This window comes from Agelaius tricolor, unplaced genomic scaffold, assembly GCF_023055355.1.
Source record: "Agelaius tricolor isolate 1412-34295 unplaced genomic scaffold, bAgeTri1.0.p SCAF_39, whole genome shotgun sequence".
NCBI classification, from domain to species: domain Eukaryota; kingdom Metazoa; phylum Chordata; class Aves; order Passeriformes; family Icteridae; genus Agelaius; species Agelaius tricolor.
In genome coordinates, this window is record NW_027269299.1 from 2,729,194 (window position 1) to 2,746,182 (window position 16,989).

At 52.7% G+C, this 16,989-nt stretch overlaps 1 long non-coding RNA gene across 2 annotated transcripts in view; it reads right to left on the bottom strand.

Annotated features, from left to right (window-relative positions):
• Positions 1–15,202, bottom strand: part of LOC139603484 (uncharacterized) — an 81,210-nt gene extending 66,008 nt beyond the window's left edge. Inside the window, exons 1-3 of one of the 2 annotated variants that reach the window (XR_011683693.1) lie at positions 14,802–15,202; positions 14,319–14,390; positions 13,959–14,145 (exon numbers count right to left, since the gene is read on the bottom strand). This is a non-coding gene — a long non-coding RNA (uncharacterized lncRNA). Of the gene's footprint in view, positions 1–13,958; positions 14,146–14,318; positions 14,391–14,801 lie in introns of those variants that run through there. The other variant, XR_011683692.1, reaches the window with a different exon arrangement.
• Between the last annotated feature and the right edge of the window lie 1,787 nt (positions 15,203–16,989).

Genomic DNA, 16,989 nt, shown 5'->3' on the forward strand with positions numbered 1-16,989 from the left:
GAGATAAAAATAATTTGTAAAGTAAATAACAAAAAAATTACCTTTAAAGAATTCATCTTTAAAACAATACCCCATAAGTTGACTTGGCCCATCAACAAGCTGTAAAACAGCTTGTAGCACAAAAACCAACTTCAGAATAACAAAGTTCCCCAGGCAACTGTGATCCATGAAAAAATTAAGAACCACAAATTCCTATTTTTTCCCCTTTGTAAAAAAATCTCCATAACCTTAACAAGAAAAACTTCTCTCCCTAAGTCAACTAAAAAAAGACTATTCTAGAAATAGTAAACGAACTAGAAATTTTAAGTTTACTTACTTTACATTGTCAGTAAAAAGAAAAAGTTGTAAAGAAAAATAAAGTGTTCTAAAGAGTTTATTTTAATTCTTACTACTTTTTTTTCTTTTCGTTACTTTTAATAAAACTTTCGTTATACCCTTTTAGAATTTTAATCCTACTTTACCTTTCTGCTAATCCTATCTCACAACAAAATAAATGCATAAATATGTAACCGACACTAAAACCCACCACATTCATAAATACTTTAATTAAGAAATCTCAACATTAGAAGAAAATTTAAATTAAAAAACCAAAACAGCTACAATGTCATAAAAAACCCTTTCCCACAATTTCTCTGATTTTCTAAAGTCACCAGTAAAGGCTGTTTAGTTCTTTTGAGCTCCTGAGAATCTCTTGTTGGCATTTCTCCAGGGAGTCCAACTCAGAGGACACAAACAACTGTAATTCCTTTTAAATGTCTCCTTGAGGGAGTTGTTTGGGGGATGGGAGTCAGGGCTTGTCTGTGCTGCTTGGCCCAGCCCAGGCAGGGCTTTCCCAGCCACATTCCACACTCCATTGCCCAGCTGGAGCCGCTGGTGCCTCTGAGTTGTGCTGCCCCAGCCCCAGGGACGCTCTCCTTGTCTGCCCATTCCCCCACGGTCTCTGGGCAGGGATGGCCTCAGTGGGGGCTGCTGACATCCTCAGCAACTTGGAGGCTGCTGCTGAATTTCCCTGCTCCAGAGGCTTGTTCAGCCTTCAGCTCTTCAGTGCAGGAATTCAGTGGCCCAGGGCTCATTAACATTCAGAACACCTGAACAAGCCAAGCCTCTGGGAATAATTTGATTTCAATTTTCAAATCATTTGTGGCTAATTAGACAGATTTCAGTAGTGCATTCAAACTGAATGGATTCTTTTTAAAAAGACAGTGAGAAAACATTTTTTAGGTCCTGTTTAGGGTTTTTTTCCTGTTAATGCAATGATATGTTCAATCTCCAATTGACATTGAATCCAATCACCTCCTCATGCAGTTTGAATGGATATGAAAATCAAGACCCTTCATGGCTGACAATCAATCAGACTCTGTCTCTACCCCCAGCCCACCATTTCCCCCATCCAAGCCCTGGCACTCAGAGCAGCCTTGTGCAAATCTGAGCTCCCTCCAGCCCAGGCTGCACCTGCAGCTTTCAGCTCCTTGGCTCCAACTCCCACCTGCTTTCCTTGCAGAAGGGGCTGCCCGAGACACAGAGGGATGTTCATTTCTTGTCAGCCAACAAAGCCAAGGGAAGGAACTGCTCCATTAAATGCAAAAGTCATTCTTCTCCCTGGCTCTGCCCTGCCCCTGATCCCCCCCATTCCTTCATCCCTGCATTGCCAGGGACTCTCTGGGACAAGGGAGCTCTGCTCTGGCTATGGAGGGAGGTCCAAGTGCAGCCACTGGAGTGGGAACCACAACTCATCAGGCTTGTGTCCTTTGAAGGACCCAGAACTGGTGAGACTCAGCAGCACAGAAAGTTTCTCTTCATGGCCAACAGACCATACTTGAACAGGACACAGTTTAATAACAATTACTCTCTTCCCTGAGCTATGTGCAACATCCCAGCAGCATCTGATGAGTTCAACCATCCAGAAGTGATTTCCATAATAAAATTAATTTCAGACAAATGTTGTTCTGAGATAGATATAAGCACAATTTAGTTCTTGTATCAGGATGCTCATCCTGGAGTAGGCGATACAGCTCCAACAATTCCTGATTTGCAAAGCTGTCAGTGGTGGATGGAGAAGGGAGGTCAGGCTGCTTTTGGTGCTGAGGAAATGCTGAAACCAGCCTGACTCATTTCATCTCCTCCTGTCCTGGCTGAACTCCCCTCTTTCCCCTTCCACCCATTGGCTTTTGTCTCCCACCAGGCCCCTGGTGAAGAGCCTGGCTCTGTGTTCTCCATCCCCTCCTCACTGGCACTGCCAGGCTGGGATGAGGAGCCCCTCAGCCTTCCCTGCTCCGGGCTGGACAAGCCCAGCTCCCTCAGCCTCTGCTCACAGCCCAGGGGCTCCAGCCCCACCTTGGAGGCCCTTCCCAGACCCTGCTCCAGCTGCCAGACATCTTTCCTGCCCTGGGCAACCCAAACCAGGCCACAGTGACCTGGATAATCCCCGTCCTTGATGTCCTGGTCACACAGCCCTGGCCCCTTGTCCCCATGTCAGGCTCTGGGGTGGATCCTGTGGAACATCCTTTGGTGGAGGCTGTGGCTCCAGGTGGGCCGGGGGGATCCCGGGGGACAGGGACCCCGCTGGGCATGGACAGCATTGGACTTGTTGGGAGAAACTGTGAGGGGGAGCTGGGGCAGAGTGACCAACCCAGTGACCTGACACAGCCCTGCTGGGATGGCACACACCCCTCTGGGATGTCACACACCCCTCTGGGATGTCACACAGCCCCTCTGGGATGCCACAGCCCATTCTCTAATGTCACACAGCTGGTCTCTGATGTCACAGAGGCAGTCTATGATGTCATAGATGATCAATGACATCACATAACCCACTCTCTGATGTCATAGCCCACTCTATCATCTCATGTTACCAGATGATCAATTGTCTCCACCAGCTGAGCTGACACCTGGAGCTTGTTCTCCACATCCCCAGGCCTATGGAAACCACACAAGGCCCATTGTGTGAGAAGGGGAACTGGAAGTTCAGCAGCCTCAGGGTCCTGCCAGCTCAGCCAGACCCACTGGAACATTGGGGTCCACGACCACCAGGGACCACCAGAGAGACCCCCAGGACAGTAGAACACATGGGTAAAGGGGAGGGGAAATACCTTAATTATTTTGGGGAAATGATTATCATATGCATGTTTAGTCCAGGACAATCAATGAATATGTGAGCAAAATACAGAAAATAAACAGAAACTTTCCTGTACTCAGCCTGCACGGCTTTGAGAGGAGCTCTCCCCCGTGCATCCAGCTGAATAAAGAATGCTGCTTCTTAATGCTACATTGGGGCTAAAAAGAGTTTTCTGGTTTACCGAATCTTTGGTAACACTCCCACTGCCAAGGAAAGCTGTCTGCTGCTGTTCACAGACAGAGAAGGGCTGGGGGCAGATGTGGGGCTCAGAGGCTGCCTGGGGCACAGTGACCATGAAATAATCAAGTTTTCAATGTTCTGTGAAAAAAGGAAAGGCAGCAACAAAACTTCTACACTGGAATTAGGAAGGGCAGACTTTGGCCTGTTCAGGATGCTGATTTGGGTTAGTACCAAATCAGGTACTGATTTTTTAAGGGAAACAGCCCTTAAAAACAAATGGGTTCCAGGAAGAATGAACGCATTTCAAGAAAGTAATCTTAAGGGGGAAGGAGCTGCCTGTCCCAGTGTGGCAAAAGATGAGCTAGTGAGGAAAATGACTGGCCTGGCTGCCCATGGAGCTTTTGTGGGAAAAGGGGAAAATGGACTGACAACTCAGGAAGTGTTTAAGGATGTCATTAGGTTATGCAGAAAAAAAAGTTGATACTTGAAAACTCAGTCAGAACTTAACCTTTCAGCTTCTGTAATAAAATAAAAATTTTTTAAAAAAAAAATTATAGCAAAAGGAGGGAGAAGCAGAACCTCTACTCTTCATTGGATGCAGTGGGGAATGTAGTAACTAAAGATAAGGAAAAGGCTGAGCTACTTAACACCTTGTTTGTCTCAATTTTCAATAGTAGGACAGGCTGTCCTCAGGACAAGTGTTCTCCTGAGCTGGTAGATGGGCACAGGGAGCAGAACAGCCCCCTGGAATCCAGGAGGAAACAGCTGCTGACCTGCTGAGCCACTCAGGTGCTCACAGGTGTATGGGATCAGATGGGATCCATCCCAGGGGGATGAGGGAGCTGTGGATGAGCTCCCCAGGCTGCTCTCCATCATTTACCATCAGTCCTGGCTCAGCAGGGAGGTCCCAGAGCACTGGAGGTGCCAGTGTGAGCCCATCCCCAGGAAGGGCTGGAAGGAGGAGCTGGGGAACTCCAGGCCTGTCAGCCTGACCTGGGTGCCCGGCAAGGTTATGGAACAGATCACCTTGAGTGCCATCACAGGGCACCCACAGGATGGCCCAGGGATCAGAGCCAGCCAGCTCAGTGGATTTAGGGGTGGCAGGTCCTGCCTGGCCAACCTGGTCTCCCTTTATGCCCAGGTGACCCACCTGTGGGTGTGGGAAAGGCTGTGGATGTTGTGTGCCTGGACTCCAGCAGAGCCTTTGACTCTGTCTCTCACAGCATTCCTTGGAAAAGCTGCAGCCCACAGCTTGGGCAGGTTCCCCCCTCACTGGGAGATTTAAGAGCTGGCTGGAGGCTGGGCCCAGAGAGTGGTGGGGATGGTGCTGCACCCAGCTGGTGTCCAGGCGCTGGTGCTGTCCCCAGGGATCTGTGCTGGGCCCAGTCCTGTTTAATATCTTCACAGATGGTCTGGGTGAGGGGATCGAGTCCAGCATTCACAAATTGCAGATGGCACCAAGCTGGGTGTGAGTGTGGATCTGCTGGAGGGCAGGACAAGCAGACCCAGCCTTAAGCTGCAGCAGGGGAGGCTCAGGCTGGACAATAGGAAGGAGTTCTTCACAGAAAGGGTGAGTGGGAACTGGAATGGGCTGGCCAGGGGGGAGGTGGCAGAGTCACTGTCCCTCTCCAGTGGCACTCAGTGGCATGGTCTGGGTGACAAGGCAGTATCAGGGCATTGGTTGGACTTGATGATCCCAAAGGTCATTTCCAGCCTATTTGATTCTGTCATTCTCTGATGATTGGGACACTCTGGGGCCATTGTGACACTGCAGGGCCTCGTGGAACTAAGAGGACCATGGTGGCACGGTGCAGCCCCACAGAACCAGGGCTCCATTGCTGTGCTGTGGGGCCAAAGGGACTCAGGGAGTGCCCTGTGACACTCTGGGTACTCATGGAACCACAGAGGCCATTGTGACACTGCTGGGCCTTGTGTAACCAAGGGGTTTCACCATTTTGACACTGCAAAACCAAGGAGACCATTGGGAGACTGCAGGGCCCAGTGGAACCAAGGGGCCGTTCTGACACTGCGGGACCTCATGGCACCAAGGGGACACTGTGACACTGCAGGATCCTGTGTAACCAAGGGGCCATTGTGACACGATGGGGCCTCAAGGAATCTGGAAGAATGTTGTGACACTGTGTGGCCTTGTGGAAACAAGGAGTCCATTGTGACACTGAGGGGACTTTTGGAACCACAGAGACCATGGTGACAGTGTGGGACCTCATGTGGCCGTGGGACCATTGTGACACCCTGGGGACCCATGGAACCAAGGGGCCACTGTGAAACTGCAGCACCAGCGAGAACATTGTGACACTGTGAAGCCCCATCGAACCAAGGAGTCCATTGTCACATTTTGGGACCCTATGGAACCAGGGAGACCATTGCTGCTCTGCATGGTCTCATGGAACCAAGGAGACCAGTGTGACAGTGCAGGGCCTGGTGTAACCAGGAAGCCATTGTGACACTGAGGGGCCCCATGGAACCAAGGACATCTTTGCAGATGTCACCAAGCTGGATGTGGGGTTTGATCTGAGAGAACATAAGAGTGGTCTGTACAGGGACCTTGACAGGCTGGATCCAGAGGATGAATCCAACAAGGTGAGGTTGAGCAAATCCAAGTGCCAGACCCTGATATTTGGCCCCAGTGCTACAGGCTGGGGACAGAGTGGCTGGAGAGCAGCCAGGCAGAAAGGGACCTGCAGGGACTGATGGACAGCAGGCTGGACATGAGGCAGCAGTGTGCCCAGGTGGCCAAGAAGGCCAATGGCTCCTGGCCTGGATCAGGAATGGGTGTCCAGAAGGATCATAGCTGCTGTGCCACCATTGGCCTCCCCCAGCTCTGCACACCGACATTGCTGCTGCAGCTCCAGAGAAGGCAACAAAAGGGCATCTCTGCAGAAGACTCTGCTAGGAGATCCTATACTTCATTTAAAGCCACCAAGAGCACAGCCCCTCATTGACAAAGTCTGTGTCCACAGGGAAGGTGGAGAGAAACAAAATGAGAAATGGCCCAAACAATGACATTTATTTGTAGATAATAGGAAAAAACTAAAAAAAAAGAAAAAGAACTTCCAAAATGAAACCAACAAGAAGTATGAAAGATGAATTTTATTACAAGTGATATGCAGAAATTGGCCAGCAGTTTAATGTTTCTGAAAGCATCCAGTCATCAGTCTCCACACTGCAGCCTTGAGCTCCTGGTTCCTCAGGCTGTAGATGAGGGGGTTCAGGCCTGGAGGCACCACTGAGTACAGAACTGACAGGGCCAGATCCAGGGACGGAGAGGACATGGAGGGGGGCTTCAGGTGAGCAAACACTGCAGTGCTGAGGAACAGGGAGACCACGGCCAGGTGAGGGAGGCAGGTGGAAAAGGCTTTGTGCCGTCCCTGCTCAGAGGGAATCCTCAGCACAGCCCTGAAGATCTGCACATAGGAGAAAACAATGAACACAAAACAGCCAAAACCAAAACAGGCACTAACAGCAAGAAGCCCAAGTTCCCTGAGGTGGGATTTGGAGCAGGAGAGCTTGAGGATCTGAGGGATTTCACAGAAGAACTGGCCCAGGGCATTGCCATGGCACAGGGGCAGGGAAAATGTATTGGCTGTGTGCAGCAGTGAATAGAGAAAGGCACTGGCCCAGGCAGCTGCTGCCATGTGGGCACAAGCTCTGCTGCCCAGGAGGGTCCCGTAGTGCAGGGGTTTGCAGATGGACACGTAGCGGTCGTAGCACATGACGGTCAGGAGGAAATATTCTGCTCCAAGGAAAAGCATAAAAAAAAAGAGCTGTGCAGCACATCCAGTGTAGGAGATGTTCCTGGAGTCCCAGAGGGAATTGTGCATGGCTTTGGGGACAGTGGTGCAGATGGAGCCCAGGTCGCTGAGGGCCAGGTTGAGCAGGAAGAAGAACATGGGCATGTGCAGGTGGTGGCCGCAGGCTACGGCGCTGATGATGAGGCCGTTGCCCAGGAGGGCAGCCAGGGAGATGCCCAGCAAGAGGCAGAAGTGCAGGAGCTGCAGCTGCCGCGTGTCTGCCAATGCCAGCAGCAGGAAGTGCCTGATGCAGCTGCTGTTGGACATTTGCAGTGCCTTGGCATGGGGATCTGTAAGAAAAGTAATCATGGAATAGTTGGGTTTGGAGAGGACTTGAAATATCCCAGTAGAGCCTGGGGGCACTTTCCCCCCACTGCCTGCCCAGGGCTCTGCTGCCTGGAGCTGTCCCTGCCAGCAGCTGCTTCCCAGTGCCAGGGCTGGGCCCTGCCAGTGCTGCCAGAGCCCAGCCCAGCCCTGGGGGCTCAGCTCTGCCCTGCAGAGCCCTCCCAGCTCAGGCACTGCCCAGGGGCAGCTCTGGCTCTGCAGGCTCTGATGGCAACGTCAGAGCAACCCTGAGGAGGCTGGAAAAGCAACACTGATGCTGCCTGTGAGGGGCCCTGTGCTGATTTCTGTCACTCCCTGGTTTATTCAGATCTGAGAGAAATTTTTTTATTCTTCTCACTCTGAACTGAAAGATTAATATATATGGGCAATTTCCCATCCAGGCAACTCAGAGCAGTAGATTAAAACAACAGGATTTTCCCTTTTAGGAAGCCCCTGCCTTGCTGTGCTCCCTGTATAATCTCCTAGTATATGTTCTGCAGTTCAATGCCATGCTGGGAGCAGTCCTGAACAATGCAGCATCCTCCCCACACAAGGAGAACACTCCCAAGCCTCACCAGCTGTCTCCTGCTACCCAGATCTTGTCCCCCAGCGCTGGGAGCAGCTGCCAGGGCTGGCTGAGAGCTGTCCCTGGCAGGCAGCAGAGTCCCTGCCCCAGCACAGCGCCCTGGGCTGCAGGACCCTGCTCTGCAGGACAGCCCTGGGCACCCCTGGCTGCTCTGCACAAGAGACAAGCAGAGAATGTACTCACAGGCTCTGCAGGCATTGGCATGTTGCAGCTTGAGGAGATGGCTCCAGGAGCTGCAGCTGCATTGTCCTGCAGCCAGAGGTTCCTGTGCCAAGGGCTGGCAGTGATTGTGCCCCAGGCACTTCTCAGCCCCTTCCCAGCCCTGACTGATTGAAGCTCTCTGTGCCTCTGTGCTGTGCCCGCGCTGGCTGCAGGCAGTGCCCCAGCCCTGCTGGGCTGGCAGAAGAGCTGCTCATCAAGAGAAATGTGCTTTTGAAGCTCTTCTTGGTGACCAGGAGCTGCCTCTGTGCCAGGAGCCCAGCCCAGCTCAGCAGCACAGACACAGCACAAGGACTTTAATCAGCCTCTGGGGCTTTGTGCTCAGCCCCTGGACATCAGTCCCTGAGAGGGAGCTGAAGAAACCTCTCCAGAACTCCAAGGCAGAATCCAGTTCCAAAGTTTCTTGGACTTTTAATGGGTCCCAGAGAGGGACACGACTGAGCAAGTGTCCCCAGGCCCCAGGCAGAGCAGAGAACTGCAGGCAGTGATGACAGGTGGGGACAAAGAGAAGCCAAGTCTTGGTGCCCTGGGGCACAGCAGGGTCTGGGCCAGCAAGGGCTGGGAGGAGACACCTTGTCCTGAGGCCCTGGGGCCTCCTGGCACAGCCCCAGCCAGGCTGGGCACTGTCAGCCCCTTGTGCTGCCCTCAGCATCCCCCCCAGCCCACATCCCAGTGGCCTCAAGGATCTGCTGCAAGGAGTCCCTGGGGAGCCTTGCTCAGCAATGGCCCTGGGGGCTCCTTCATGCTCCCTGCAGGGACTGCAGGTTTTTCAAAGGACTTTGGGTTTGGCTTTTGTCTTGGAGTCTCTGAGAGGTTTGTGCAATCATGGCCTCCAATTATCTGCTGTAATTAGTCCCTGGAGAGGCTTTGTCAGTAACAACACTCAGTGGGCTCATTAATGCTTCAGGGTACTTCAGTTATTTTTAGGTACTTGGTGTTTCCCTTTTGATACAGACTCTGTGAGAGGTTTGTGCAATCATTTCCCCAATTATCTGCTTTAATGAGTCCCCTGAGAGCTTTGTACTGGCACTCAGTGGTGCTCAGTAATGCTTGGAGATACTCAAGTTTTTTAAGGTAGTTTGGATTTTCCTTTCCACACTGAGTGTCCAAGAGATTTTTGTGCCATCCTGGCCACCAATTCTCTCCTCCAAGGAGTCCATGAGGAGCCTGTGTTCGCGATGGATCTCAGTGAGACCCACTAATGCTCTGAGACACTTTGGAGTTTTCTTCTGACTTTGAATCCTGGAAAGGTTTGTGCAATCTCCTCCCAGGCCCTGAGGTTCAAGGGCTCAGCTCCAAATGCACCACGGGGCTCATTAGGATAAGGCAATGTGGAGAGCTTTGTGGACAGTTGGCTAGCTGAGAAAGGTAACGTCGACATAATACCATTGCTTAAGTTAGACAGAGACAAGTCTAGGATTCAGCAGTTGGTGTCCAACCACTGACAAGGACATTGTGTCCTTGGTGCAACAGCAGGATGGGGGAGAGGATCTTTTGCCAAAAATATGAGGATAGTTTCAGCAGAATAACCACAAGAATGTAGAAGTAGTAACAAAATAACCATCAGAATATAGGTGTGGTTAGCCAATAAGTAATTAACCAATAATGAGCTCAGCTTTGCAATATGTATAAGCTTCATTAACACCAATATAAATATGTGTGAACCATCAATAAAGTTTGAGACTTGCTGATCACGCATATTGAGTGCCGCATTTCTTGTGCTGATTTCCCACATATGGTGACCCTGCAATGTGATACCGGCAATGGCAACCACGGTGGATTGGTGTAGGAGTTTGGGTCCTGTCGCAGCAAGGACGGCGAATAAGCACCGCTGAAAAAGGGAAGGTGCCGCGCCCTGGGTGACCTCAACAAAGAGCCCGGCCGATACGTGCTGCCGAGACCTTGTGGGGCTGCAACAGCACTGACATTTTTAAAAAATGGATAGAGAAAGGCAAGCAGCATATGATTTATTTACTTGCTTTTTACAAAAGCATCAGGTTAAGGGCATAGATTTGCAGAAAGAGCTTCCCAGGTTAGCTTACGGGTGTGAACAAGGAATTTTTCAAAATCCTCATACAGTACATGAACTAACGGAGTGGCGTAAATTAGGAGACACGCTGTGAGAGGCAGTTATAGATGAAGATAAAACTGCAAAAAAGTTGGGAAAGCTATGGCGAGTTGTGCATAATGAGTTATTACAATATCAGGCAGAAAAGAAGGCTGCGCAGCAAGCTAGCATGGCGCGTGATAAGAATAAGAGTTATGGGGACTGGTTCAATTGTCCGTGACCTCCTGCCACATCTGCAGTCATTTTGCCACCAACATCAGCTCCTGCTTCAAGCAGCAGCTCACCCACCGCCTGTGCTACAACAGCACTGCCTGCACCGCCTGTGTCAAACCCTCCATCTCCTCCTCCTGGCAATGAGCTGATCCCTGGGTCAGAGAGTGACCTAGCGGGGGCCATTGCACGGGGGCGAAGGGAGGCATGGGCAGCGGTAGCAAAAGATATCATCGTTACGGGGCATAAAGAGCCTATAAAAGCAGCTATGGATGTTGCTTGTCCAGTGATATATTCACCTGTGGCAGGGGGCAGGTTTCAAGCAACAATAACTGCTCTAGACTGGAAGCTGCTGTCGCAATTACGGTCCCCAGTTAGTCAATTTGGGCTAACCAGTGAGCCCACAAAACAAATGCTTGACTATATCTGGGGGACTCAGGTGTTACTGCTGGCTGATTGCAGAGGAATAGCGAAGCTTATCTTCACTCAGCATCAGCAGCTCTTGTTTAATGCACACTGGCAGGCACTCTGTCAGGAATGCGTAGCAGTAATACGGCAGCCAGGCGACCCGTTACACGGGATAACCCTAGAGGAGCTAATGGGTCTAGGGCCTTTTCTTCAGACAGAAGCACAGGCGTTACTCGGTCCTGATAAATGTCGGGAGGCTATGCACCTGGTGCTGTTGGCTATAGATAGGATAAAAGAGCCAGGCGGGGTCCCCTCTTATATGGGAATAAAGCAAGGAAGAGATGAGTCATTCGGATCTTATATAGATAAGGCAGCCAATGCTATCGAGCGGGCAGGAGTCCCTGATTTCATGAAGGGTACTTTGTTGAAACAATGCGCACTCAAGAACTGTAATCAGGCTACAAGGAACGTATTAAATACCCTAAGAGCTAATTGGTCTATAGAAGAAGCTTTAGAACGATTGGCAAATGTGCCCATAGGAAATCAAGCGATGTTAGTAGAAGCTATTAAGGAGTTAGGAGCAGGATTACAAAAACAGGCAGCAGCCTCACAGTCAGGTGTTAGCTGCTCTTGCACCCCTACAAGCAGCAGCAACAAATACTCCACGGGCTCCATCTGCTGGCTGATTTAAATGTTACCGGTGTGGAAGCATAGGACATACCCGAAGGGCTTGTCAAGCAGCCAGCGTCTGGTGCCAAAATTGTCGCTTGGATATCCACAACACCAGAGCCTGCCGACGCCGCTCGGGAAACGGGAAGGCCAGCGCGTCCACAAGCTGCTGTGCCCAGACACAAGTAGCTGCTGTCAACACCTCAGCCCAGCTTCCCTTCAACCTGTCAACACCTCAGCCCAGCTTCCCTTCAACCAGCCACCACGGGAGCCTCGGGCTGGACGTGGCAGCCGCAGCAGCAGTAACATTGATGACCACCCAACTGGAAAAGGTTCCGACTGGAATAAAGGGACCAATCATCATTGATGGACAACCTATCCAAGCTTTGCTCCAGAGACAATCATCGGCCATTATGATGGGATTTTTTGTTTTAGCCGGGATAATAGACGCTGATTATATGGGGGAAATTTTTGTGCCATGGTGCATACTCCTTTTCCGCCAGTACGAATCAAGAGAGGATAGCTCAATTGGTTCCATTGGAGCAGATGACTAAAACTTTACCCCTCGTCAATCACAGTTGAGAGGGAAACGAGGCTTTGGTTCCACTGGAGGACTCACTCTATTAACAAGGAAGCTGAATGATCGACCAAAGCACACTGTAATAATAGAGTATCAGGGTGGGAGGCAAACCTTGGAAGGTTTATTACATACTGGTGCGGACTCCAGCATTATTAGTCCAGATTTCTGGCCCCACAACTGGCCATTACAGCCAACCACAGGGACAGTTACCAGGGTTGGAGGCCTAACACTTGCAAGAAAATCATCCATGTTATCTGTAACTATTGACGGAAAAAGTTTACAGAATGTTTTCTCAATTGTACCTTTGCCCCCTACTGTGCAGTGCCTCATTGGTTGGGATATTTTGGCTCAAATGGGAGTAGTGCTGACAAATGAGCACCCTTTGGGCTAACAACGGCCATTACATGGACTTTCCTGATCCCACTCCGATGAAAAACAGAGGACCTGGTGTGGGTTGAGCAATGGCCCTTAAAAGGGGAAAGTCTCATTCAGGCACACAAGCTGGTGCAGGAGCAGTTTGATCAAGGACATCTCCGGTTATCTGTTAGTCCTTGGAGTGCTCCTGTTTTTGTGATCAAGAGGAGATGATCCTGGCAGGTGTCGTCTCCTGCATGATCTACGTGCCATCAATGATCAGATGCGTAGTATGGGAGCCCTGCAGCCTAGATAGCTCAGTCGGTAGCTTTCTGGCTCCAGGGGTGGCAGCAGCAGGCACCCATGCCACCCTAAATAAGTTGGGATGCTGGCTTGCGAAGCAAACCAATGCCACTTCTATGGCGCTTTCTAGCCTTTTGCTTGATGTTGATTCTATTCGCCATGCAACGCTTCAAAATAGAGCTGCAATTGATTTTCTTTTACTTGCACAAGGCCATGGTTGTGAAGAATTTGAAGGCATGCGTTGCATGAACCTTTCTGACCATTCATGATCCATCCACTCCCAACTCTCTGAGTTGCGGAGGTTAACTGGAAACTTACAGGTAGAATTGGGCTTTGATATTGATGAATGGCTCAAATCTTTAGGCCTGGGATCATGGTTACGCTCTATTGTTAAGGTCAGCATTATAGTGGGCATTATAGCTTTGTTAGTAGTATTAATTTTGCCGTGGTTTTGCATATGCTTACAAAACATGGTGCAAAGGATGATATCTGCTGCATTTAATCAGACCATGCTTGTTCAACAGAAAAACGGGGGAAGTGTGGAGAGCTTTGTGGACAGTTGGCTAGCTGAGAAAGGTCATGTAGACATAATACCGTTGGTTAAGCAACAAGGAGACAAGTCTAGGAGTCAGCAGTCAGTGTCCAATAGTGGACAAGGGCATTGTGCCCTTGGTGCAACAACAGGATAGGGAAGAGGATCTTTTGCCAAAAATATGAAGATAGTTTCAATAGAATAACTACAAGAATGTAGAAGTAGCAACAGAATAACCATAAGAATGCAGAAGTAGGCATAGTTGGTTGATAAGTAACCAATAATGAGCTCAGCCTTGCAATATGTATGAGCTTCATTAACACCAATATAAATAAGTGAGACTATCAATAAAGTTTGAGACTTGCTGATCACTCATACTGAGTGCTGCATTTCTTCTGCTGATCCAACAGGTGGAGCTGCAGCTGAAGCCCTTCCCACACTCCCCACACTCGTAGGGCCATTCCCCAGTGGCTGATCAGGGGTGCTGCTCTGCCTGAAGCTCTTCCCACACTCCAAGCACTTGTAGGGCTTCTCCCCATCATGAAGCTGCTTCTGGGCCACCAGCTCTGAGCTCTGGCTGAAGCTCTGTCCACCTTCCTGGCTCAGGTTGGGTCTTTCCTCTTCAGAGCACCCTGTGCTGGCTTTGGAGCCCCTCGTCCTGCAGGATCTCCAAGGTTTTTCCTCCCCATTGGATTCCTGTGCCCTGGAGTCGCTCAAAAAGGCCTCTTCCATGAGGTTCTGCTGTGGGGATTTGTCCTCCCTGCTCTCCATCCTCAGCTCCTTCCCTGGGGGAGGAAGGACAAGGAGAGGATGGGATTTGCCTCCATGCCAGAGGGAAGGGGAAGGAGATCCCCCCAGTGCATCCCCAGCAGGACGGCGTTGGCAGCAGCCGGGGGCCATGCTGGGCTGGGAGATGGAGCAGGAGAGAGGGGGCAAGGGGCACTGACTTCCTCCTCACCTGCCTGGGTGTCCTGGGCCATCTTCCTCTTCCTCGCAGTCTCCTGCTCCATCTGGCCAAGGTGTGGGAATCCTGGTTTGGGGAAAAACAAGGGATCAGCATGTTGGGTTTAATGGTCCCGCTACCCAAGTTTTGGATGGAGATGTCACTTCTCCCTCCAGCCTCGGGGGCCCGGACCCTGCTCATCCCCAGCCTCCCCCATTCCTCCAGGCTGCTGGGGATCCCCCGGCTCCGGCATCGCCCCTCTGCGCTCTCCCCACCCCAGGGCTCCCACGTTCTCCCCCAGCTCTCCCGGGGATCCCCAAACCCAACATCACTCCCCTGCCTGCAGGTACCGGCAATCGCCACGTGGGACACCCCAAGATCCCTCCAGGGCCATTTCCGGCCCAGCTTTGGGGTCCTGCAAGATCCAAACATCCCCTGCCCTGCCAAACCACCCTGCCGGAGACCGCCCGATGCATTTGGGGTGAGCTCCCCGCTCACCTGCGGTTCCGGGGGGGCGATGCCGGGGGACCCCGGCCCGAGCGGGGGAACCGCGTGGGGTTGGTGCTGCTCCTCCTCCTGCTCCGCCTCTGTCCCTCCTCTTCCTGCTCCTCCTTTCCTCTCGATCCTCCCTTTCCCTTTGCCTTTCCTTTTCCTCCTTCTCTCTCCCTCCTCTCCCTCCCGCTCCATCTCCGCTCCCAGCCCGGCCCGGGCAGTGCCGGCACCCAAAAGCAGCCGCGCTCTGCCCTGGGGGGGTTCCAAAGCGGCCCCGCCCCGCCCGGCACTGGGAGCGATACTGGGGGCGCTGGGAACGATGGTGGGAGCACCGGGCAGGAACTGGGAACGCTCTCCCTGCCGGTGATGCTCTTACTGGGAGCGCTGGGAACGATGGTGGGAGCAGCGGGCAGGAACTGGGAGCGCTCTCCCTGCCGGTCCCGCTCTTACTGGGAGCGCTGGGAGGGGACTGGGAGCGCTGGGAGGGGACTGGGAGCAAACAGCGCCAGGACGCGGCTGCAGCCGGCGGGGGGCGGAGCCAGGCCAAAGGGCGTGGTTATGCAAATACGGGAGCGATCGCGCGCTGGGATTGGTGGGTGGGAGCAGCGCGGGGCTTCCTCGGTCACGTGAGGCCGGGAGGGCCGGAGCGATGTTGGCGGCGCCCGGTGAGAGGGGACAGGGAATGGGGACAGGGAATGGGAATGGGGATAGGAATCGGGACCGGGAATGGGGACAGGGGCCGGGAATGGGGATAGGGAATGGGGTCAGGGACCAGGAATGGGGATAAGGAATGGGAATGGGGAATGGGAATGGAGAATGGGGTCAGGGACCGGGAATGGGGATAGGGAATGGGGTCAGGGACCGGGAATGGGGACAGGGGATGGGAATGGGGACCGGGAACGGGGAATGGGGACAGGGACCGGGAATGGGAGCAGGGAACGAGGACAGGGAATGGGAATGGGGACAGGGACCAGGAATGGGAACAGGGAATGGAGACAGGGACCGGGATTGTGGACAGGGACCGGGAATGGGAACAGGGAATGGAGACAGGGACCGGGATTGCAGACAGGGAGCGGGAATGGGAACAGGGAATGGAGACAGTGACCGGGATTGTGGACAGGGACCGGGAATGAGGATGGGGACAGGGCCAGGGACCTGAAATGGCACTGGAAATACGGTACAGGGATCAGGAATACAGGACAGGGACAGGGAATGGGATCCGGACTGGGATGGGAGCAGGACGGTAACGGGACAGGGGGGACATGGGAACGGGCCGGGGAAAGGGGAGTGACTGTGGGAATGGGGCAGCCGCTACAGGGGACACGAGGCATTGGGATGGGGGCACATGGGGACAGTTCCGGGGCAGGGGGTCCTTGATCAGCTGTCCCAGAACCTCCTCCAGGGTCTCCCAGTGCAACTGGAGCCGCTCAGCCTGGTGTCCCCAAAGCCCTGAGCAAGCCCCAAGTCTCTCCCAGGAACCCTCAAGTCCCTCACACCCAGCATCCCCCACATCCCCTGCAAGACCCCCCGTGCCCCCATCCTTGTCTTAGCTCAACGTCTTTATTTTTACCCTGCTTTTAGGAGGTTTGGAAGGGCAAAGAGAAATGAAAAGAAAATCCAGGCCATGGGGTGGGGAGCCAGGAGGATATGGAGGCCCCAGCCAGGTGTCTCCTCAACAGAGATCACCAGCACCACAGACCACCAGGGCTCTGTCCACCGGGGTCACTGGGGATCATCCAGCGCGGATCCTCCCGTGGGGGATGGAGCTGGAGCAGTGCATGGAGCTCTTCCCACACTGGGCGGACTCACAGGGCTGCCCTTGGTGGTGCCTCCGTTGGTGTTGGGTCAAAGCTGAGCCATTTGAGGTGCTCGTCCCACACCTGGGACACTCATAGGGCCTGGGACATCCCCAGGAGCAGGGCTGGGATGGGCTTTGGTGCCTGGGACATCACCTGGAGCAGGGCTGGGATGGGCTCTGGTGCCTGGGACATCCCCAGGAGTAGGGCTGGGATGGGCTCTGGTGCCTTGGACATCACCCGGAACAGGGCTGGGATGGGCTCTGGTGCCTGGGACATCACCTGGAGCAGGGCTGGGATGGGCTCTGGTGCCTGGGACATCCCCAGGAGTGGGGCTGGGATGGGCTCTGGTGCCTGGGACATCCCCAGCAGCAGCAGGGCTGGCTGTGATGCTCTCC